Source organism: Varroa jacobsoni, unplaced genomic scaffold (assembly GCF_002532875.2).
Source record: "Varroa jacobsoni isolate VJ856 unplaced genomic scaffold, vjacob_1.0 scaffold_655, whole genome shotgun sequence".
In the NCBI taxonomy this organism is placed as follows: Eukaryota; Metazoa; Arthropoda; class Arachnida; order Mesostigmata; family Varroidae; genus Varroa; species Varroa jacobsoni.
Window position 1 is genome coordinate 213,468 of NW_019213557.1, and position 24,208 is coordinate 237,675.

General features: G+C 41.0%; 1 long non-coding RNA gene across 1 annotated transcript; it reads right to left on the minus strand.

The window, feature by feature from the left end:
- Positions 1-207: 207 nt before the first annotated feature.
- LOC147753212 (uncharacterized) lies at positions 208-20,841 on the minus strand. The gene is made up of 5 exons (XR_015311893.1): positions 20,825-20,841; positions 20,623-20,686; positions 1,127-1,422; positions 547-717; positions 208-282 (listed from the first exon to the last, which is right to left on the minus strand). It is a non-coding gene; the product is annotated as an uncharacterized LOC147753212 (long non-coding RNA).
- Positions 20,842-24,208: the final 3,367 nt, after the last annotated feature.

A 24,208-nucleotide genomic window follows, 5' to 3' on the forward strand; every position in this document is an offset into this window, starting at 1 on the left:
GGTACTTGAGGCTTTCCTGCAGGTGCAGGAGTGGTGATGTATACGATGCGAATACCTACCTTCTACTTGCGTTTTCTTCTACATATCAAATCAGAGGATAGTCGTAATCACTCCAGATTTCACTCCTGGGATGCACCCCGTGCTCGGAATTTACCTGTAGGCTTCACATTCACCAGTATATGATTGAAGTACGTGTATATGCGCTTACATGCTTCGAGTTTTACTTCCGGTATCGCTACTAGGCATTCCATCACGCAGCTGACTCCCAGCACGAAATGAAGTCTGTTTAAGTCCGGATTCAAATTTAGACCACAACGTGTATGTAAGATTAGCAACCAAATACGATACCCACTAAGCTGTTACGGGTATTTTACTACGGGTTTATTTTATCCAAACCCGTAGTTAGCCCTTTGAGGCGGACAATGAAGGAAACCGCTGGGATTTACAAAGGAAGAAAATTACACCACTATTAGACAAATTATCGTATCCTGGTGTAAAAAAAAATAAAAATAGTGAATAAGTACTGCTGTGTAGAGGAACCCTTACCCTCGAAGAAGAAGGCGGCGAGTGAGAAGCGCATCAGAAATGTGTTGACGATTGCGCTCTGAAGAGTGAAGATACTTGACCGCTATTATTTCGGGTTGAAATAAAATGGCGGTTTTGGCTCGATTCTAACTAGTAGTTCACGATACCTGGTACGAAAGGTTTGAGGTAACTCTGAAAGTAAAGGTGCATGGGGTGTGTTACTGAAGACCGATCTTCAGTCGGGTCGGGGACCTGAACTGCTTCAACGAATTAGTGCGGATAAATCGAAATGCTACGTGCATAGTCATTTTACTGTTCCAGGAAATTGGTTTGCAAAAATAGACAGCTAACTAATTAACAATTAATTCCAGCTGGACTAGTTTAGTATCGGAAAAACAAGGCAAGCCTGAAAATTCTAAGTTAGCCGGAACGTAATTTCGACAATATATAAATTTCGGCAGCTGCATATTTAGCGAACTTGTTTCATTAGAAATTTAGCGTAAGTATTCTCTGAGATGTTCTACGTGCTGTTATTATTTTGCCCCGGGGTTCGTCAGCAGTAGTTTTTCTGAGGGACAAAATGATAGGACAGGGCACCTACATGATCGATTCCGCCTGTCTGCGATATTCCAGTTACGAAAAGCGTATACTTGCACATGCAAACTTGATCCGGCAACTCTCGAAATTTTGACTACCGAAAAAGGTGCAGCCGAGGCCAATTGTGTGATTTCCAAGAAATTAGCTGTATTTGAAATAACTGCTTTTAATGTTTATGAGTTGTAAAGATCTGGATTTGAACTGTGAATTAAGTTTTGAACAGCTGCACACAGTGAATATCGATGATTTGCAAGCATTTTGGCCAGTTCTCTGCACATTGGCCTGCATGTCCTGGATCGCCTGCAAGTATTCAAAAGCAAGAAAAGGTAGGACAGTAAATTCTGCACTAACCCGATACAAGTGTCAACCTTCAGTTAAGCACGTACATATATATTTGTAATCTCTGTACAAGATTCCCACAACTTTTTCATGCAAAACGCATTATTAAACATCAGATAAGCCTAGAAGATAACGTAAGCAACTCATAGGATTTTGTAGAACCTGAAAAGGGTTCTCAACTAGAAGTTACAGAGGTGCACTGTAAACTTCGACTGGTCTTGAATTGTTAAACAAAATCCAAAAAGGATTATTCATGTCAGAGCCCTGAAGATATAAAAGACCGCACACCATGCGACATTTGATTTTACAACACATAGGCTAAGGCCATTAAATTGAATTAATTATTATTAAATTAAAATAAATTAGAGTGACCTCATGAATTAAACACGGAATTTATACGTATTTTCAGTAGAAATTACTCAATACTATATGTGGACATCCTACTAACCCTTTTCATGTTACTTTTTCTTGGAGCTTTTAAAAAAGAACGTAATTGGGATGATATTTAACTATTTTGACTTAAATTTATAGAGTTGAGCTTAGAAAGTAGTGCAATTCCAGTTCACTTGTCTGAAGCTACATGTTACCTGTGCTGTTTTAACGTTCGTATTTTTCCATAAATAGTCTTAAAAATAATAGTAACCAGGTTACCTTTGAAAAAAATATAGCAATCGAACCTTATCTTGACCTAGGCGCCAGTTCCTCTAGCAAATGATGATATTGAAGACCGTAGTGAATCGAACGTCATTAAAATGGGCTCCACTTCACTCAGAATAAGCTAGCGGATAAATCATTTTTATCTAATATTAAAGTTACTTTGGTGCCTAACTTCACCCTTATGATTCACCTTATGTTCCTGGCTACTACGCCACTGCTGGCAGGAACACAGCAACGAGAATTTTAGACGGTCAGAAAGTAATGTTTTGACAGTCTTCAGCCTTTGTTACTTGTAAATCTTATTTTGCCGTTTGGCTTAAAGCTTAACGTTCTCTTTGAACTACTCTTCGTTTGCTGGGCCCTTTGAATTTTGGCTGAGTTTGTTCATAACAGTGCATTGTACTCAGTTAGTTAAATCATAAACTGCTCTCTTCACTGTTTCCCGTTAAGGAATATTTACCTGCGACACCAGGAGCGGGATGGAAGATTGAAAGCTAAGTCGCAACGCTTGCCGAAGTTTGTCTTATGGCTTTGAAACCGAAAATCTCTATTTAAACCGTAAACCACACTTCCGACGACCCGTCCATTTCAAGAAAATTAAGGTTCGTGTGCAAGGAGCAATTTTTCCGCCAAATAGGCAACGGTAATAAAAGAACGACCCTCTATAACAAAATCTATTGCAAAAAATCCCGAATTAGCTTTAGCCAGATTATAATCGTTCGCATTCATACAGTATGGCTCGTAGGACAAGTGATTTAAGAGAAACGTAAGAAAATAGGTTTATCAATAATCGCCTCTCTTGTAAGCATTTAGCCGGGGTATACGTTTACTGCCAAATTGGTGCAGCAAGATTACGGAAAGCCACACAAATTACCTCAGTATAATAAATAATTGGCCTTCTTTAAATATCGTCACCATTTTATGTAAGCTAACAACCGAAGCTTTCTAGCCAATCTGCTAGATACCGTGTACTATAGAATTAAGACCAGCCAGGTTCCACTAATTGTGTTTGTAGAAGGTAACAGAAAAAATGTCCATGCATTCCCCTATAACGTGCTTTGTGAAGCCGTTATATTGATTTAGCGCCTTCTGATAATGGCTGATATAAAATCTAGAAGTCCAGAAAAATTAAGGTGAACTGTTTTCACAATGCTTCCGTAATACAATAAAGCGAAAGAATAGGCAAATAGGCACAGACGGCATGCGTTTGCATACATTGTGAGTAAGCCTGGTAAAGGTCCTGCAGGTGTTCAGCAAAAAGAAGCTCGACCAGGCAAAGTAACAGACGTGGATAAGATGAGGCAAGGGTAGCCTTTGCCTCGTCAAAGAGCGACCTAACTAACCAGGGCCGATGGAGAGTTATTTAAAATTGTTTGGGGCTAAGCGTAGCTTATCAGCGTGCATGGAGTAAATGTGATTAATACAGAACTTCGCATGCTTAGGCACAAGACACTGCGCACATGTAGAAGGCCAATTTCTCGATGACTTTGTTATATTGATACTGAAATGCAAGTTACCACAGGTCACTGGGTGGGTAGATCATAAATGTGGGCTGACGCACTGGCTGACGCTATTCAAGTGACTAGAAAACAGGCACAAGAAAGTGAAACTGTCAGAGGTTAACGAATATCTAAGTTATAGATCGTTTTCAGTATAAACGGAAGGAGTGATCTAATAATAGATATAATATTCATAATAATAAATAAGAAGAATAAAACACGAAACGCGTATGGTTTTTGTTGAATTATGGATACAAAGTTGAAAAAGTTAGTGCTTAAAAACAGCTTAGACCTGTGTAAACGTCGTTTTATAATTGCAAATCTGAGCTGAACAAAACTCTGTAACTCATATGGTCGCATCGCCAAATTAACTGATTTCATTCAGCCGATTTGTAGTGGAGGTATTAGTTCTGAGGGGCAGCTGAGTCGAATCCGGCACAAACACTAATCCAAAGGATAGAATTTTGGGTCACGATACTTGAGCAGTAGGAAATTTGTCCGTATGTGTGAAATCTATATTGGGCCGTAATATATGTACGTCCTCTTGTAATCCGCTTTCTAACCCCACTTTTGACTCGCGCTTTTTCCATGACAAAAAACGGCCCAGTTGCCTAGCCGATCATTTACTCGGCCTTCATTCCGTTAGTCTCACAGCAAAACAGCTCCTATCCGTGTACGGTTCGTCTCGCTAGAGACAGTTTTTTCAATCCCTGTTTACCAAAGCCAGACCAGACGTGTGCGGTTTCTTCCTGAATGTGCGGTCTGCTGGCAACGTGCTCATGCTATCTTGCCGTCCAGTATCGGCTTTCACCCTTCGCCTGACCTTCAAAGGCGCTCAACGGTTCATCGACTGAAAACCGCTGAAGAGACGAAAAGATGACAAGAACAAGCGCTTTCAGAATGGAAAGCAAGGCAACCTTTCCTCTGTCAACTAGACCGAAATAAATCACATGCTAAAATAAAAACGCACCAATTTTTCCCCGTCTAAGTTTAACGGATACCGGAACGACTGAGCATAGACTATATGGTCAGTATTTGTGATTCGATAGTCTTCTTGTTAGTTGTAGTATTGTAGTATTATAGAATTAAAACAGTATATGACCATTGTTTATCATAGGGCAGAACAGAGGAAAGAGCGCAAGAAATAGTCTGTGTCTCAGGATAATTGTAATTCCAGTGAACTCGTTTTGTTTGAGTATCGAAAAGTAAGCGCAAGAATATGTGAGTATTTTTACTTTAATATATTTTTATTTGAAACACATTTGTAGAAGAAATATTCGCTGTTACAGATACCCCTATTTGTAGGAAGAGAGTCCGGCGTAAATGCGGAGAAAAACGACACTTCTTCAACTTTTATAGACCTTTATCTCTCCGAGCAAGCTGACTTCGTATTGCCTACTTAAGGCCTCACTGTTTAGATTTAACCCATTTAAAATTCTTAGATAAGAAGTCACGAGCCTAATAGAAAAATATCTAATCTTGCTTGTTTTTTAATTTATGTTTTTTTACCTTCATTGAAAGTGATTAACTAGACGTACTAACAAACTCTTAAGCTCAAAAAGGGCGTAAATACCTTTAGAATTAGAAGATCGTTCGTGCATGTGATATATGTTTGCGTCGAACGGGTCATACCTATTGCAAATATAAATTTCTGAAGCTCAGCTTCCGATGTTATCCACAAAGTTTGTTACTGTTCAAAAACACAGGTTCGATGATAATTTCTTTGAATTAGTTTTCTACAAAAAGCAAATCTAAATTTTATTTGATTCTCAACTGATTATTCAGGAATATTGAATATTCAAGAAGCGTACTTTCAAGAATAGAAATAAGGCTCGGAATGTACGCACTTACCACAATGTACTACCTAATAAATGTTCCGAGCTTTAATGTCCAATACTGCCGTTAAGCATAGCTTCACACGCAGTGTTCTACAGAGAAGTACTACTCTAACTTTGGCGTCAGGAATCTACCGAATTTCGAAGCCGCATGACGTAATAGGAACGTGTTGCATTGTTGCGGAAAGTTCCTTACAATATGCTACCTTCGACACAACTGTAATAATGCAAGATACAACTGTTCAATAGAAAACTTCCGAAAATAACTCGTCAGAATAAGTTTTACGTAAGGAATAAACAAGTTAAAGGAAAGAGCCGTCCAATGCGTCCAAGGAAGGATATCCACTTTTAATTATAAACGAAAATACCTTTTGTATTTAGATACGTGTAGTCTGCGTCCTAACTTTACCCTTTCATTGGCGTTAAAGAGGAAGAGTCTTCAAGGAGTTAATCGAAGATAAGAGTATCCACAAAATTTAACCTCGTGTAGTGAAACGTAACGGTTCTACTGTAAGGCAATTCTCAATGGAGAGGCAAAATTACCGTAAAGGTTTGGTCATAGACTTACCTCAAGTTGGCTTTGTTTTAGAAGTGAAGAATCCGGCATGAATGTAATGTTAACAAATAAAATATGAGAAAACGAACCTACAACAATATAGGTTCCTGAAAAATGCAAAAACATCTAAAATGTATATTTGTGTTTGTCCAAACTCTTATTGAACCGACCTTTTTGAACATCTGTTGCCTCACCGTTACGTCGAAATGGTGGCCCGCAAGTTTTGCTTTCTTTTACGTAATCCCTATATTTATGTTTAAATCCGAATATTTTTTGCTATCTGGCTAACACATTATCGTATTCTACTCGTGGATAGGCAAAGCACCTGTCTACCCTTTCAGTTCTATGACTTGCAGAATACCTCCTCTAATGTCATTGGTCTGCTTGGATGGCCTCAGGCAACTGTTAGCACTTCATGTTCCCATATCTCATAGTCAGCCTGCTGCTGGTATTTCCCTCCCTTGTAATGTATGTGCGACATTTGAAACAACTTATATGGCCAGCCCCGTACTTAAAATGTCGTTTTTGTCTCTGTTCCCCCTATTTTCTTCGCTCACGTATTCTATCTAAGCAATTAGGGATGGAGCTACAATGACAAGGTTTTGAACGGTGCCCCGAAGATGGCAACGTCGCACATAGGAACACAAATAGAGCGTGAGGTCGTTGCAACAACCGCAATATTAGTAGCAGCGTTGCCAGCGGCTGTAGAGGACTAGTCGTAGCGATATTAGCAGTGCTGGAAACGCTACGAGAGCACGATAAAAATAATTTTTTGGATGACTGGACAACGACGACTCACATCACCGCTGCGGACAGTTGGAGTAGGCCGCGGAGCCTGAGTAGACCTACAATGTAGACGTACTCTTATAGTACGGTGCGAAAACAAAGTCCCACTTTTTGGATATCACGACAAATTGTCACCAACAGGTTGCCAACCCGCTGACGCCATCTAGTACGTATTACGGAGCTCTAACGATTATCATACTGAGACAAATATGTAAAATTAACGAGTATCTTCGGTCGACAATACGTCAACGGATACGTAAATAATACATAAATCGTCATCCTGCCTCTGTAGAACTGAGGAAGTTTTTTAACATTTATAAAATATCGATAAAAGAATGAATCGACATATGTAAAGTTTTGGATTCTGTTAGAGCTAATTATCATGTTCATTAGTGAATATGATCAGGATTTCCCATCGGAAAACGCTAAGATGCCCTTTAACGAAGAACGAATAAAGTTTGCTACCTTTTCCATTAGCACATCAAAGCGTAATGCACAGCATAAGTTTCGGACGTTAAGCCTATGCAGCCTTATACATCTACATACTGTGGTATTGGCACAGGCCAGTTCAATTCAGGCTTACAAAAATCAAAGGATGGGTACATCGACATGCTGGCGCATCAGGATTCCGACTAACGATGCCGATTGTACTGCATGAAATACGCTTTCACCGTTGATTGGCATGTCCAGTACTGGTGACACCAGGTCCGTGTTTATCCAGAAATGATTTTGTCAACGGTGAAGCTTGCCCGCAACTAGCTAATCAATTAAGCAATTGATGAAATGTATAGACAGCGTACCGCTGGGAACCGACGTCATAGCGCGCGCATCGCACTTTTTTTTCTGCATCGTTTTAAAGCTTTGCAAGGCGAAGTGCAAGCCTTCAGAAGCAAGCCAATGCGCTCGTCCACTAGGCCTTTGAAGGACGAAAAGATGAACATGTCCAAGCAGCACGGAACTACCCGTATTGCGCCTTTATCGATAAAGCAATTATGCTTATCGGCGGCGCTATCTTAGAGCCTTTTAAACCGGCCTTGCCGCCATCTATTGCGGTGCATGCGGCCACGAAAATGGATATAAATAGTATAATAGCCGAAGTGAATAAGCATCCCGGTATTCAAATGACCTGGTAGCCGTCTTTCTCCAGACAAGCTACCATTAGTAGATGAAGTTCGAAAATGATGGATTTATAATCGTTGTTGAGCCGCTACTATGGAACTGGAAGCTGCTGCTGCACCCAGAGTCCGAGCCGCATGTCCTATTTGTTTCCCTTTTCGGGTCGGAGCGCAAGGCAGCCAATGAAAAGCTTGCCAGAAGGGCAACTCAGGAGAATGCGCCTTTCGCTGTTTTGTCTCTTTCAATGACATAGCGTAAAGAAGTTGAGAGTGGGCGCAACTTGAAAGACGATGTAACGAAGGAAATCGCGTGGAACATCGCACGGTGAATCAAATCCTTTTTAAGAGTGAGATTAATATGGCTCCAAAAGAAACTCTACAGACTAGTCATAAGAACACCTTTGTAGCGCCGTTGACCCGCCGCGGAAAGAATCGACAGTACGGACTGCCGACGTGAACGCAAGAATTCAGAATATTTATGAGTTTTTTAAGGAACGCATTAGGAAATCGCTTCAGCCCTTCAAAGAGAACTCCTCGTTATCCGATCCGTTATCAGTGTGTCGGCACTCTTCATGGAATTGCAGCTCCCGCCGCCATCGACGATTGAAGACATCTTGAAGTAGGCTCTGATCGCACTGCAAACACAGACCATGCTTAGGGACAGCAGCCCCACATCTCACACTCAGTCACAAGCACGCCCTCAGAAAAGTAATCGGGGCCAAAGTCATGAGAAGCGCTAAAGTTCATTCGGTGGAACTACAAGGACGCCTCTACATTAGCGCTACTCGCATCAGAAGTCTTGGGCTACAGTCGATAGCATTGTGCTTACAAAGAACTGGGCGACCGGCCCATCCAAGTTACTTCGTCCATTGTCCTGTGCAAAAGGGAACAAGCCATGGCCACATATACGAAAAGTCAGTGGTTTACCATTATGGAGCTGTGGACCTCATTGCGGGCCATATGGAAAACGACATTACGGCTTTGTGTGGCCCCAGAACACTGCTTGTGCGTCAAGTGTAAAGAAGTGACCGTAACGTTTGAGGAAAAGCTTGTTGGCGGCCTGCAGGCCATGGCGGGCCCTACTTCCAACGCTTCCACAATTGTAGCAGGATACTATAATGCACGTCTGGACCACCTTGCGTCGAGCCGGACGTCAGCCCTTGCAGACACACTAATGCATCACCATTGGTGAACGATCAACTCCAGCAAAATATTAACGCTTGTTAGCCCTGCAGGGAGCTCTATCATAGTTATCTCTTCAACGAACACGAGTAGCAACACTCCCATACACGTCGGAGAGAATTGTTCTTTTTATGAAGGAGGACAGTTTCGGCCACACATTGCCGTCGGATTGGATTTCAAGATTTCCTATAGGACAATCGCTTGTCCGTATAGATTGAACTCGAAAAAGCTTCTGGAATGGGACAAACTCAATCGGTGTTAGGGTTTATTCGCATCATCTAATGACATTCTGCAGTTTTCAATTTGTTCAGCCTACCCCACGAAACTTCGCCCATAGTTTAAATATATTTCCATCTCGCCCGCCATGCCTGAAGCGCCTTTGGGCTACTGGCAATACTACAGCCGGCAGTGGCATCACTGGCCGTAAATATATGCTGCCCCGCATGAAAATACCTGGAATAGGGGGGAACTATTCTTATAAGAGACGGCGTACGTCGCTTTGGCAGGCCTACATCGTGTCCCATTGCCTCATTAGTGCATATCCTTTCTGGAGTGTTTTCATCTAATGACAGCGTACATCAAAGACTCTGAGCGCTCAGTGCAGCGTGGAACGAATCGACAACGAGCAAACACGAAAGGCTGAGCCAGGAGTTCTTTATCATGGAAGCGACTGAAGGGCTTGAAAAACTATACTCAAGGAAGGTATCAGAACCAGAGAGGACTTAAAATGAACACCTCAAGATCGCCGTAGAGCTGGCGCTGTGCTAAAATGCTTTATTCAACGAATGTCCTTGTTCCGGACTGACTTCCCTTCATTGGTGGGATGCAATGCTTCGCGTTGTTCCAGAAGACAAAGGCGAACTAAATCAACCAATCATATGGGGCGGGGCGGCGAAGAAAAGCATCTACTATGAACTTTTTTCTAGTACTTGTTAGCAAGAAAACTAAACGTGTTCTTGAAAGCAACATATACTCAGGAGGAAGCATTTGACTGGAGCAGCATATAAGATGTTATTTACCAATATCAAACGCATTTTAAGCAGCCCTCGACGATATCCCTAAGCAGTGTTTATAGACTATGCGCTGAAAACTTTTTTTCTTAAGCGTCCTGGCCGACATCGCTGTCCTTGCGAACCTAACAGCTTTACAAGAACAGGACTATAATCAATGGGGGGGTTTCAAAGCTTTTTCCTCAGACTGCGAGTGTTGCTTAGGGTAACAACTCGAGCCTCTTCATTTTCGCAATTTTGCTTAAAGATCTTATTGACAAGATATAATCGGCTCAAGATATACAGGTGAAGGTTCCTTCCGACGCAGATAATCTAGTTATTTACGGATGCAGTTGCTTCCATGCGCAGAAGGCCAGGTACTGTTGCTTCGAAAATTCGTAGGCGTCGATCCCAAGTTATATCAAAACAGGACTATGATGGACGAGGTCTGGGAATGACTTTACCGACCTAATAGACGTGCAGGGCACGATTTTCATTATCGCTTACGCAAAGTATAAAAGTGTCATGAACTCAGTGAATATTGTGCTTCTTATTGTGCGAATTAAATGTAGACAACCTTCGGATCTGTCTCATGGCCCTCTCTGCTTGCTAGTCCAAGTACTGGACAGCTAGACTGGTAACTAATGGAAGAATTGAAGTAGTATATTCTATAACATGAAACGAGACCATTGGTAGGTTCAAAATAATAATAAAATAATAAATCCTAAAGCAACCATTTTAGGAATCATCTTGTGACATTAGTTTTAGCCAGGTTTGTAAAGCCGGCATATGTATGTATGTATATAAGATACTATATAAAGCCTATTATGTTGTTATAAACATTTGAGTGTCTAAAATGCTACCTTACGAAGGTGAATAAATTAGTTTGAAGTACGCGAAAGTATAATTGTCAAGTATAGATGTTGACTTTTGTAAGGAGCATGCCGGGGCAAACGGCTACATTCATCACTACCACGGCGGCCCTGCCCTTTTGTGTTTACGATTTTTCAGCAGTGCCTTTTATTTAAGTATCTCGCCAGTCTGTAACCTGCTACTCATCTGCGTAACGAAACGCTAGCACACTGTAAAAAATTTTGACAGTATTTTTCAATACGGTCTATTTGCAAATAGCGACGTGACAAACAGCGGCAAATAACCGTGACAACGTCAACCTTCCGTTACGTCGGAATAAGTTGGGGACATAAACAGGTGAGAAAACGTATGTGTATGCTCTGTTGCCTAAAGCAGTGACGCTGGCATAGGCGAGGTTTCACCGATGGCGGTGGAACCGTGAAGTAATGATACGCAGAATGGAGCATCCTGCCAGATATCCGTGCTCGAGCCGAAATTAACGAAGGTTTTTAATATGGCTCCTAATTATGAATACACGTTTTTGGATATATCTAAGCTCGGAGAGACTGGGCATGGAACTTTATTTCCTGTTTAGTGATAGTCTGAATATGTAAGAAAGGGCATTTGTGATTCTTGTGTCATTGAATAAAACTTTCGACCTTGATTGCGTTTTTAGTTCGAACAGAATCTTATTAAAATTTTATTTGATAGCAAGTTAAAGTCCCTAAGAACCACAAAGTTCAAAACGTGCAGAAACTGACTGATATAATTGGTAAGCGACGCTCTTCTCGAGAAGACAGTCGATAATTGCTGCATCGAAAAAAAAAAAGAAGATCTCAGAATAGTAACGCAGCCTCTTCAATTCGGCAAAGTGATCTCGATTTCATTCCAGTTACCGTGCGAGTGACAGACACCCAAATTTAATCTAATTGTGAGACATTTTTACTCGTATACTATTGAATGCATATTATCTTCCGCGGTTGTCTTCAAAAATAAGTTCAAGGTACTATATGGGAATCGAACAGAGCGGCCCATTAAGGGGAAAGCACGCTCAAGTAATAATTCATGCATGTTTATAATCACAATTAATATGAAATCACCAATCATTATGATGGGTCAGTACTTCGTCGTGAAGTAATTGGCGGTTGTAGCTAGCTGGAATACGCGTATTGCGCATATGAGGCCGCGACGGTTGCTAGCGACGGTGATCTTGATCTTTTAACGGAACGATATCGGTGAAGAAGGCAAAACATGCGAAATTAGTAACAGACTGCAAAGGAGAGTAAGTACTGAAGTCTGAAGATTGACTGGCTCCCACCTAATTCAAAAAACACTAGCTGCCATAAAATCAGATAGCTAAAGATACGTAAAAAGACTTTACTTAATTGAAGGGTCATACAGTGGAAATTTCTGTTTGTTCTAATAGGCAAGCTGAGCAGACATTGTCAATTCTTCCCGTTCGTGAGATTGGAGTCTAAATATCCACATCTGCCGGCTAAACTCTAAATGGCTAAAGATAAATGGCCGTTTTTCGTTTCGGCCAGACATACTGTTCGACGTCAAACGTGGGTTAAGGGCTATGTTAATAGGGAAATGGGTGACAAGCTGAAAAATGGTGCAAACTATATGCATGATAATAAACAAATGGCACGCCGTGGTGCCGGTTGATCGGTTGGTATATGATGTGAGCTGTAGGTGTTAAGGTATTGAGCAGGTAAATGTTCGATCATGGTTAATACCAGGAATAATGAGATAGGCACAGTCAATCAAAGACATACATTATTAAGCCTTTTATTAGAGCAAATCGTTAAACTATCGCTTAAATACCTTTGCCATTTTAGGATAGCTTATATTTATAAGAGGTCGTCTACAGCTAACTACAGTTCAACGTTTGAATGATAATTAAAACCAATATTCTCACTAAGAAAGAGATCAGTATCAGAAGGAACTAGTAAGCGAACTTTAATTATTTTGAATATTTTTCTGGAAGTGATTGTGACTGAAAGTGGGATTGATCTTAATGGATACTTTAAAAGGCCTTCAGATACAACCAAAGCGCATGCAATTGTTGCACATTTCGGATACGTAACGTAAAAGGTGAAAATTCAAGAGCGAGAATGTTCTGGCTGTACAGGCTACCGCCTTTTGTAGAATCTAGAAGCGCTTGTCTAAACATTTAAAATGAGCTCTCTAAATAGGCACGCGCGGTCGGGGGAAGCGCGGGGAAAGGAGGGAGGGGTGTTGAAAAGCAGCAGACGCCGCGACGCAGACGAACATTCGCTCGTCGGACGGACAGAGAGAAGTTTTGGCGTCTTAGCTAGCGGCCCGGTTGGTTAGTGTCCGCGGTGCGCTGAGCCTATTCATACGTTATTGGCAATTTCCGTGCTCGACAATACCCGCGTGTTTATACATACGCATACACATACCTATAAGGTCGATATTTTGGGCCTAGCAAGGTTTGTTCTACCAGTCTGTTAAGAGCGAACGAGTCCCAAAAGGTGCTGGCAAGCCTTGCCGGACTTGGAACCTTGACCTTAGATCTTATTTCAGCAGGCCTCGTAAAGAAAATGAGCGCTCCATCTTAGAAAGCTAACGCGGAGGCAAAGTTCTCTGCAGTGAAGAGCGCTCTATGCAGTATCAGCAGTTATTTTATGGACTTATGAAATTCTCTTTCTTGCTCTTCTGCCTATTTGCTTTTTGCTGCGAACACTTACTACCTGGAGGCAGAAGGCTGCTGTAAGAGAATGCCGCGTCGTCGGTAGCTCGGTGACGAAGGATATTGCAAACTCCTAGATGGCCATTTCCTAAACCTAACGGCCAGCACTATCCTCTTTACCGACTCGGCCTCTTATGTCTTCTCAGTTCCGACCGCTTTATCCGAACATTTTTTTGAGGAAATTGACGACATATTCAAAGCCGGCGGGGACACGGTGGCACGCCCATATTATTTGCGACGTGCGCGAATGAAGGTCAGGCCACGATAGTACGCATGAAAGGGTTGACAATAAAAAATAAACCTTGAATTGTACTGAAAACCCAAAAGCAAAATATATATTGTCTACATTATTATGGCCATGTAAAATCATATGGTCCAGAAAGTTGTGTACGCTTTTCTAGAAGCCAAAGGACCCAATACCTCTTCAAATGTGTAGTAGTCAGTTAGTTGTCTGCACTATCATATGCAATGCGCCAATAGAGAGCCAGAAAGTGGGTTTTGTTAACAACTTTACGCATAACTCCCATGAGTAAAACTAAAATTAACAATTCATCCTATTTATTTCGATTCGAGCGTTCAGTGTTTTCAGCACAGCTAACTTCACCTTTCGATGCTAGAAATGGACGGTCTTTGCAAGGTAAACACAATTATTACGACAGTTAGAGCAGCGTGCAGCCCGACTCAGAGCGTCCTTCGTATCATTTCGCATTTACGGTGTCAATCTGTGCGTTAACCAACGAGGTCACTTTGAGTAGGTCTCGGGTGTCGTATATATATATATATATATATCTAAGTGCATACGCTGCTAAGGCCACTTAGAGGGTCGCTGACATATGGCGAACTTTGTCGTAAGCATACCCAATCCAGGAAACAGTTATGGTAGACGTTCAGCAATGTACTGTGTGGATCAGGATTCGTTGACGCATGATGTTGACTTTGGCTTATATTTGGCATATAGAAAAGACCCCAGGAAAAAGACAAGCCCATTCATACAATATGGTAGCGTGACGTGGCTATATGTATTGTAGATCGTCGCGACCGAACGTGTTTACATCGTTTCGAGGTTGGATGGATAAGCGTACTATCAAAATCGAGTTAATAACTATTTTGATTGCCCAGTATCTCAAACTGCCAAAGCGGCGAGGTCAGCTCATTCTGGTCTTAACCTTTAACTGCTGTGGCCATCGCTTTGAGTAGAATTTATACACCCACATGTCAGGCACCCTACGGAGAGTCTCGTTTACTGGATGAACCACTGCCGAGGTCTTTGGTGGTGAGCTTTCTCTAAGTCAGTAACTACTGGCCTACTCCAAATTCGAAACGGTGCCATAAATAAAACTCGATATGGTGCCTGGTATACGTGAGGTGAGCTTCAACGAGGGGCCAGTGGTTTGGCCACTTGGCCATATTTATTTGTTGTTTCCTTTTCCACGCAGCTGTCTAAAATCCTACAGGTAGTATTCTTCAGATGTACGCATAATGATACATCAAAGAGTAACTTTTGTATACGTTTGCTAATTTCGATAAGGGGAGTGACACTTTAATAATTTGTGAGTTGATTTAATTATATAATATGTGTATATATAATAGCTGGATTCTGTTAGCGCATTAGCGGCTTTTGTTGTTTGTTTCGTCGTGGTGTAACTTGATGATTACCCACAGAGGAGTACTTTATTTGAATTAGCCTGTGTGACTTGAATAAGGATATCTTTTTGATATACGATGAGAAGGCTATAACTGTGAAGTTTGATCGTTTACCTCAGGATCTAAGGTTTTCCCTTTTCATCCCACTGTCTGCCACTTTCTGTGCAGCATTACTTGTCAATTTTGCCAACAGCAACAACTGTTAGGGATACCATCCTTCTAAATATATTATTGGTAAAGACGTAGAACTACCTCATGGAAACGGCCAATACAAGAAGGAATACTTTATTCTCACGTAACATCATCATAGTCAGATTGGAAGAGAGTGACTTTTCAATTGGCTTATGTTATGAATCCTTATAAATTATGCTTGGATCATCATATATGGAAACCGGGTAATAAAATGAATAAAGATTGGCCGTCAGATGTAATCGAACAATCTTAAACACAATCTGGCACGGGACCTTTCCCTCAGAACCCTACGATTAAGCACTGAATACATATGATCATCCTATTATGCTCGCCGCATCCGGCAGCCGGATTTGTTACCAGATTAACCGAACTCAAATGGCCCTTGAAGCACCCCGTACCGTAGGCCTGGATACGGGATTTGGGAAGCCGTCGCTAAGTGCGGCATTGCCTCCCTGCTTTAGTGTCGTCTGTCTGCCGCGTATAGACCTTCTCCATCAGACCGTATTCAAACTGGAGATGGACCGCAGGCAATAATGGAAAACGAAACACGATACCCCATTGTTTGTCTTGTGTCCAGCCGTAATTCAGTTGCTATAAGCGATTCTTCAATATCTTTAGTCTAGCACGATACTCAGCCAGCGGACGTGACAGTCTTCGTAGCGGAAAGTCTCCTCCAGCAATGCTCTTCGCCTCTAGTCGCGAACTGCACATTGCCGACAATGATCTTCCTACATGGCGACACCTAAATAGTAGTGGTAGCTGAGTTCTTCCCAGCTCGTCGGGAAGTTTCAGGATCTTGTTTTGTAAGTAGCTGTTATGGTTTGCATGCATGACGACTAAGGGCAGATGCAACTAATCCATATGCATCAAAAAAAAAACGAATCCGTCCAGATCGAGGTAATGAGTGTTGTCGTCGGACTTTGGCGGGCGCGTGGGAATGCGAAAGTATACGAGACTCTGGAATGACTCTGCTTTGTATCGACAACGATTCATTGTCTCGTAGAGTATTTTGAAATAGAAGCCGTATCATACAAGGAAGAAGCATGTACAGCATATGTGTTATATCGCGCTCCTAGCTTCATTCTTCAGAGTGTAATAAACTTCACGTAGACAAACAGTAGAGTTCACTGGTTTATATGAGGAGACAGTGAAGTAATTTGTTTTTGTCTTCGATACTTTGATTGAGGTGTGTCACAATATTTTCGACAAAATTCAGTCATACCGATTTGATTACAACGCAACAATGTGCTTCAAATAACTGAAAAATACGCCTGCGTATTATACCTATGAGTTCATTTTCGCCACTGGCTATAAATCTTCATTTTTGCTACGTTTTATAGCCTTTATATTATCCAGCCCCTAAAGAGTAGAAATCCTTTCAGCCCTATTCGTGGGTATTTCTCACATATTCACTAGCTTCATCTGGACATTAAGCATCTTACGTATGTACGTCTACCTGTCAAGGAATGACTTACGCACTCTCTCATATACGGCAGCAGACAAGACGAGACGCCAGTTAATGTACCCCTCGGAGACATTCACGTCTGTCCAAATTGAGGTAATTATTGAAATCATGTGGGCCGTATTATCGCTTGCTTGGTTTGCCTATTGGGGCTTGGTTTGCCTTTTTCGGTATGGTCGGCTTTGCGATCTCTGTGATTCCACCGGCGGTTTTTCGAAAAAGGGCAAAAGTCCGTTACATCAGACAGGCGTAGAATGACTCAATATAGTATACGCGTGGCGCACAGACGGAAGCACAGATGGCTAACACTGTCTGTCCCTGCAAAGGGATAACGGTGTTTTGATTACCATCTAATTTCCGTTCCTCCTAACGTTAACTATTTCGTTGTCTCTACTAATACCGGACTCTCTTTAACTGTGTTGGATGTCGACCTGTTTTATAGGTTCAGTGGCGTGACACGCATTGTCGATAGCCAGACAGTCCGACGTTAACCTAGCATTCCCTAACGAAAATAGATGATTTCCGCGATGCCGTTCTTCAATGACATCGAACCCTACATTGTCACCATAACGAAAGCATAACAGGTTAAAGCTGCGAGTTTATTAACAATGACCAATCGATCACTGTACAAGTCTTTTATATATTTTTACCTGTATAAATAATAGGTATTATTATTATTAGGCACTCGTGTGATAGCAAAGGTACTTTATAATGGCACTAGAAATATTCAACGAACAACAATGATCCGTTTTATAAAGATAAAGTCTCCAGTCAATCGATGCCTAGAGGGCGAACTTTTATACGATTTTCGCGACGTTTACAGGGTAATTTATAAATATAAACACTAACAATGTTGCGTGTTTGAGAAACACAAAAAAAAAGGCTTTGTCTTTTACTTTAGCGCACAATCATTTAAAGGCCATCGGAGGCAATGTTACCTTATCTTTGGCCTAAGGGGCGTTGCACTACGTAGCATTTGTGTCCGAGCTGAGTATACGGTTCGTGAATACAATGAACTGACGTTTTTGTTTCGTAACTTATATGTCCCTGATAGACTATTTTTGATCTTTAAGGAAGCAAGCTAAACTAATGGAAAAATTAACCTAACTTAAACGGAAACAAATATGCCATCTCAACTGCAAACAACCCATAATATTTATAGTCGCTTTAGAACCTGTCCTCTAAAGGAGTCAGCATTGTCATCGAAAGACGAGTTTCAGAAGCGTATTTTGACACGGTAGGACCTGCATAGCTAATCCCCTTCGTTGTATTCCATGGGAGTGTTTGATGTGAAAGATGCTAATTTAAGATGTACGGGCTATTGGTGTTGTCGAAAGTAAGAAACAGTCCGCTAGAAAGTACGTTTGCCTTTTGTCGATGTATAATTTTGGACGTCCTCAAAGAGAAAACGGCCACTGAATGGTACCGGACCGGATGAGGTCGTATCTTCGTCAAGCAGTGAATATATGGCTTTTATGTAGCAATATTTTTACAGATTACAAAGTGGTGATGTTCTATCACCGAACGTTTACTAGGCGCAACCATTGTTCCGGAAAAATGTTTACGACAGGTCGTTCACTAAACACATTTTTATCTCACAATCTAAAGGAGGTTTAAAAAGAAAATACGTCGTTAGCCCATATACGCAGGCATACAGGGTAAAACTGGATAGGCCAGAGGTGGAGTTATATGAGCCACCGGCCATTTTGTCAACGAGCACGTGTATTAACGAGCATAAGCTTAAGATATATATTAGTAGGTTGAATTGTAAGTTAGTTCTGTCCATTTCCTTGTCATATCAGCGACCTTTGTATAGAGTATGCAGTGGTTCATATATAGCTATTAATGCAGAAACTTTTATAATGTCCAAATCGCTTTCAGTTCAAATATACTTGTCGAACAGGCAAAACAGCAGTAGAAAAATGGTCTGCTTACTTTGATTCTTTACGTTTCGATTAAATGCAAAACAAATAAATGCTCTGATATAATTCTGTTTCTCAAAAAATACCCGAAATAAAACGCCGCCGTTTAAAAATATAACACACCTATGTAGTTCTTGACCTATGGGGTTCCACTACACCTACAAGTGGCAATGAAAAAGAACGTATGATTTACTGCACAAAAAGAGGTGACACATCCGCAGCATTCACAATACAACTTTTTACTGTCCAAATGTACGATCATGTCTATTATAACCCAAGGTTGCATGGACTCATATTTGTCCAAGAACAATCAACGACCCTCTGGTTCGTCTGTGAGTCCCTGATGAAAAGGAGGAAGCAGATTTCATGCGACATTATCTTTCATTGCATTCGTCTAGACTCCCTTTTACGGTTGTTTAAAGCAAACTGGGTTGCAAGTTTAGCTCAGTGCCGCAGACGAACATGAGCACGTTGCCAAATGATGCCCCTGCCAGCCTGCCGCTATAATCTAGACTATATTGATCTACGGATATATTGAGTATTATATACCTACATATGTATGAATACATGCGCAGTGTGTCCTCGTATAGGTCAGCCCTTGACCTGGTACCGGAATGAGAATCACTGGATAGCGTCGGCATTAAACCTGTCATGCAATTAAAGGAAGCGCCCAAAAGGTGCTAGATGTACTGAAATGAATGGTTTTCCCCAACTCTGAACTTTGAGCGAGGTCTATTGAATTCTTCAAATGGGCCTTCTAATTGTAGTGCCTATAGCGCACTATGACGGCAACTTCTTAACAGCTCACTTTACGTATTCGCACGTTTGACAGCGAAGGCCATGATGCAAAGGACGTGAAGAAGTGAGTGCTACGCAAGCTAAGTATCAAAGAACTCATTCCCACTACGTCTATGTTGTCTTTAAAAAAAAAAATAAAACAGACTAGTAGATAGATCGATAGAGTGATGCTAATAAAATATGCATGGACCTCACACTAAAAAAAGTACATGGAAAAGAAAGCCATACATTTGTACAGCGAAAAATTCACTCGTATAAATGAATTTTTCGCTGTAGAATTCCCATCGAGTTCAAGGTTTGCTCACCAAAAAATGTACCACCATCTCCATGGTGATTTTCCATGATGAAACATTATTGGCTAGAAAACTTTGTTTTTAAGAGCTTAATTGTAAACATCATATATTCCCATGCGTTGTTTGTTATTTATATATATATATGTACGCTTAAATATTATCATTTAGCTTAACACAAAATAAGCCTAGTGAAATGAGATAAAGTATCTGACAAGGGTTTGTTTAGGTATCGTCGAACGTTTGTTAATAAACGTTGTTTCTTACTTGCAGATTTGTCAATTTGTAGTGCAATATAGTAACTTCTCTCCAACACTTTATAAACAGCTGTAGAATGGACGGCGTAACTTTGTGAGAGTAGTGTGCTAGCTTTTCGTAGTTGTTAAGAGGCTAATTTGACTTTTTCAGTGTACTCTTTTTAGCTTCGAATAATATTGTTTACAATTTAGCATCACTTCAATAAAGGATATTGTTAACTTGCCTAGAACTAACAACCGTTGGATTTTCATTCCCCAAAACGCGTTGGGGGTACCCCCTAACAAAAGGCGATTGAGTATTGGTGTGCCCACTGCGCTATACTTCCGTAAAGGGTCGGAGTAAATAATAACGGAGGTGTTTGATAAATATTACATATCTTATTATTTAGAAGCAAAGCAGATGACTTACTATACCCGTGAGAGTAGGCGAGTCCTCCTCACAAGCTCTGTTCACATCCGACCACATCCAGCCCCTGAAATTTAGGTTCGTTTATGTCCTTTATCTGTTTGTTAGTGTTCTAGACGTTGGTTCTCAAACGTTGCCGTTAGTGGCACATTGAGATATTCAACAGTAGAACCATTTAGTCCATTCCGTCGCAAAAAAAACCTACCTGTTGCGCAAGGGTGTGCCTACTCTACGGCATCGTTTTTTTACTTCTCAAGCAATCTTGCGAAGTTTTCTCGAAGAACGCTATAGCTCCTCGTTTGAGACCGACTGAGAAACAATAGCCATGCGAAAAAAAAAGGCAAAAGGGGTACACGTTTTCAGCCAATAGAAATTGGCCACTATTATGTGTCCTTTTGGTTATTTATATATATATATATATATATATAGGCATTTTTTTTGCCATACTTATATTGCTGTTTTACTGTCGACCTCGTCTTGAACACACACACGGCTCAAACTGTCCACACAGGCCTATGTCTTTTGCGTAGGACTCTAGGGAAAGAAACAATGTACCCTTCTTTGCTTCGCGCTGCTTCATGCTTTGAGCTTAGCCACGCAATACTGTTTATACGTAATTCAGTGGATCGTGTTTAAATAACAACTTCTTTAGTCAAATTTCATTCGTTCTATAAAAGTTTGTGTAGATTAGTTACGTGCCGGCTTAAACCTTATCATGAACAAAAAGATTCTGGTTTTTATACTGAAATGTGATGCCTCTACCAAACATTCGATGTCGAAAATAAATTCAACAATAATGGGACTGTTATACGGAACCAAAACGTCCACAGCGATGGCCCCGATCGTCGCTGCTTCAGTAGATAGAAGGAAGCGCCCTGATCGGCGATCTGATATTTCATCAGTGGAACAAACAGACCTCGACTGTATGACACCTTTTCAACGAGACAAACGTTATCAGGCCTTGACAAACACTGTTAACTCAAGTCTACTTTCGCAGATATTTAAATGTCTATGGGGTGTCTATGGGGGTGAAACAACACACAAAAAAGTAATGCGAACCACCATCCTTTCTATGGAAAGATATCTTAATTTGGCAATCCATCAGCTTTAGCCATTTAGGCTTCACGGAAAGAATAAAGATTACGATAATTTTCTTTTGAATCTGCTATCTTTTTTGTATTTCTAAAACCAAAAGTATACTACTTTTACTTTATACTAAATGTATTATTATGAGACATAAATAAAACAAAGGCCTCACACATCCACCCTTATTGAATTTACATCTCTATTCCAAGCGGTAGTGCTCATATCTAAGCACACATTATTTATGTATGTTTTTTTTCCGATTTTCGTAGAGCCTATCGGCTTATTCCTACACTTTTTTTTTTATCAATCATTCGGCTAACAGAGAATTCACATGACATGGACGCTTACCTATTTACCCCTGTAAAAAACGGAATTAATCCAAGAATTATCCAAATAATTAAATCTTATGCTGCTAATCAGAACAACGTTGCCATCTTTCCTCCTTCAGCTTGTCCTACCAGTAGGCCGTGTTAATAATAAATAATTTTCCAGAAACATTCACTTTTCTGCGTTTCCGGCTAAAAGCCGACGAAAAGCGGATGGATGCTTCGAAGAATATCGCGGTTGTATAACTACGAACGCCTTTTTGTCTTCGTGCCTGCCGCGGACGTGCCTGGAAGAACGTTAATTAGGACAGGAAGACCTTGGATTGGAATACGGATTAGATTGGATGTCAAGCGGGTGTAGCGAACCAAAGGTTGAAGGACCCACGAAAAAGGGTGAAAGAGTCTTCCAATGGCCGGGGTGTCCTCCATCGCACACACAAACAGGCACATCTACACAAACATCGGAGGGTCAATTTCGCTTTAAGAAGCTCGCTGAGAGACGAGCTCTATAGACCACGAGAAGGTAGATTGCATAACTTCTGAAATGGGAACCGGTGAGAATCGATGATATGACTTTCTCTGACATAGAAAACTTCGTAGTCTTTGGTTAATAACTTCACAGAGAGCTGAAGGTCAAGTAAAAAAACTGATGTGGTGCATATCTGGGTCTATTTGGCTATAGCCAAACTGACTATCTTTCATAACTTTTCCTACGTAAACATCTACCGCCGTTGACTAAAATTGCAGAAGGGCAATTTTTTTTTAAATCGGCGCACGAAGAAACTTCGATTTTTATTTTTTAATTTTATGATTTTCGTAACTTCCTCTGCTAGAGTATAACGCCATACGTCTGTGTGCACTGATCGGATATTGTATAATGCAATACAAGTCATGGTATTAAAAAAAAAAAAGAATTCACAGCACTGCTATAGTCATCGCAGTTGTTAACGTCTTCTCAAAGTTTGACCTCGCTGCAAGCCCCGTGATCACCCTCGTGATGCTGCGTACAGGAGCTGACTCGCCAATCGTTTTTACAAAGTCAAAACTAGTCAAAACCTGCTTTACAAAGTCCTCCACTGTTGAGGCAGCTGGGACCCGTTGACCTTGGTCCAATTGCTTGGCTTAGATACTGCCTTTCTGAACTGCAGCTTTTAACGGTTGCTTTGCTTGACGGCGATTCGTCGTTTTGAAACTAAGTCGGTTACCGGAACGTTTGGTTCTAAAAGCCTGCTTAAGCTGACTGGGTTTTCTGCTCAGTCGCTCTCGAGTTGTTGCCATCAATAGCTTTTAGATGAGCATCTTCTGGCGCCTGCATCTCTTGGTTGTCAGGATTCTTATGCCTAAAACAAGGCTCTATCCTCCTGGCAATGTTATAGGCAATCTTTCCAGCCGCCTAATTCTTATAGCTATAAAATCCACTTTCGACGATAAGGCGCTGCGATATAGGGAGTAGAAAAATTTGCATTTTTTTCGTAATATAATCATTTGCCGGTTCGCAACTTTCTTGGGAACTTCCTGTTTAGGAGGCGAGGTGACTAACGTCTTTGAAAAACTCCTCACCTTGCTGATACATCTCCTTTTTAAATGTGATGCATCCATGACAGCAGGTTTGTAAGAGCGTCACAACTAGCCCATTGGTGCTGTTAATATGGTTGTTTACCTTAGATGGCTTCTTTTCCTACGCAGGGCCGACGGGCTGCACAATGCTATGGGCCGCTATTGACGTTGTAATTCATTGGCGGTAAAACCGAAAATCTTTAGAAGATGTACGCAGTACCACCACCGCTGGCGCCCGGTTTCTACTTCGTTTTCAGCTCCATTTTCCGAACAGTTCTGTGGACGCTGCAGCGCCGTTTACCTAATGTCTTTGTCTAGTGCTATATCCTTATTATTAGATATTTAATTTGTTTGATTACTAGGTATATAAGTATTGTGAATAAGAAGGCTTTTTGGCCAGGCGGAGAGATGTAATAACTCATGACTGAACAGAAACAAATAAGACCGTATTGCTATGCCCCCCAGATACTTCAAATTATCCATAATTTAGGAATGTTATTACAACTATTGAACTAAAACAAGGGGCCCCTATCCGGACGACCAGTGCTCACTCTCCTGATCCAAATGTCTGGGAGAGCTAATTTACAGGACAAGCATAAGGTCATAAGAGTTCTCTCAGA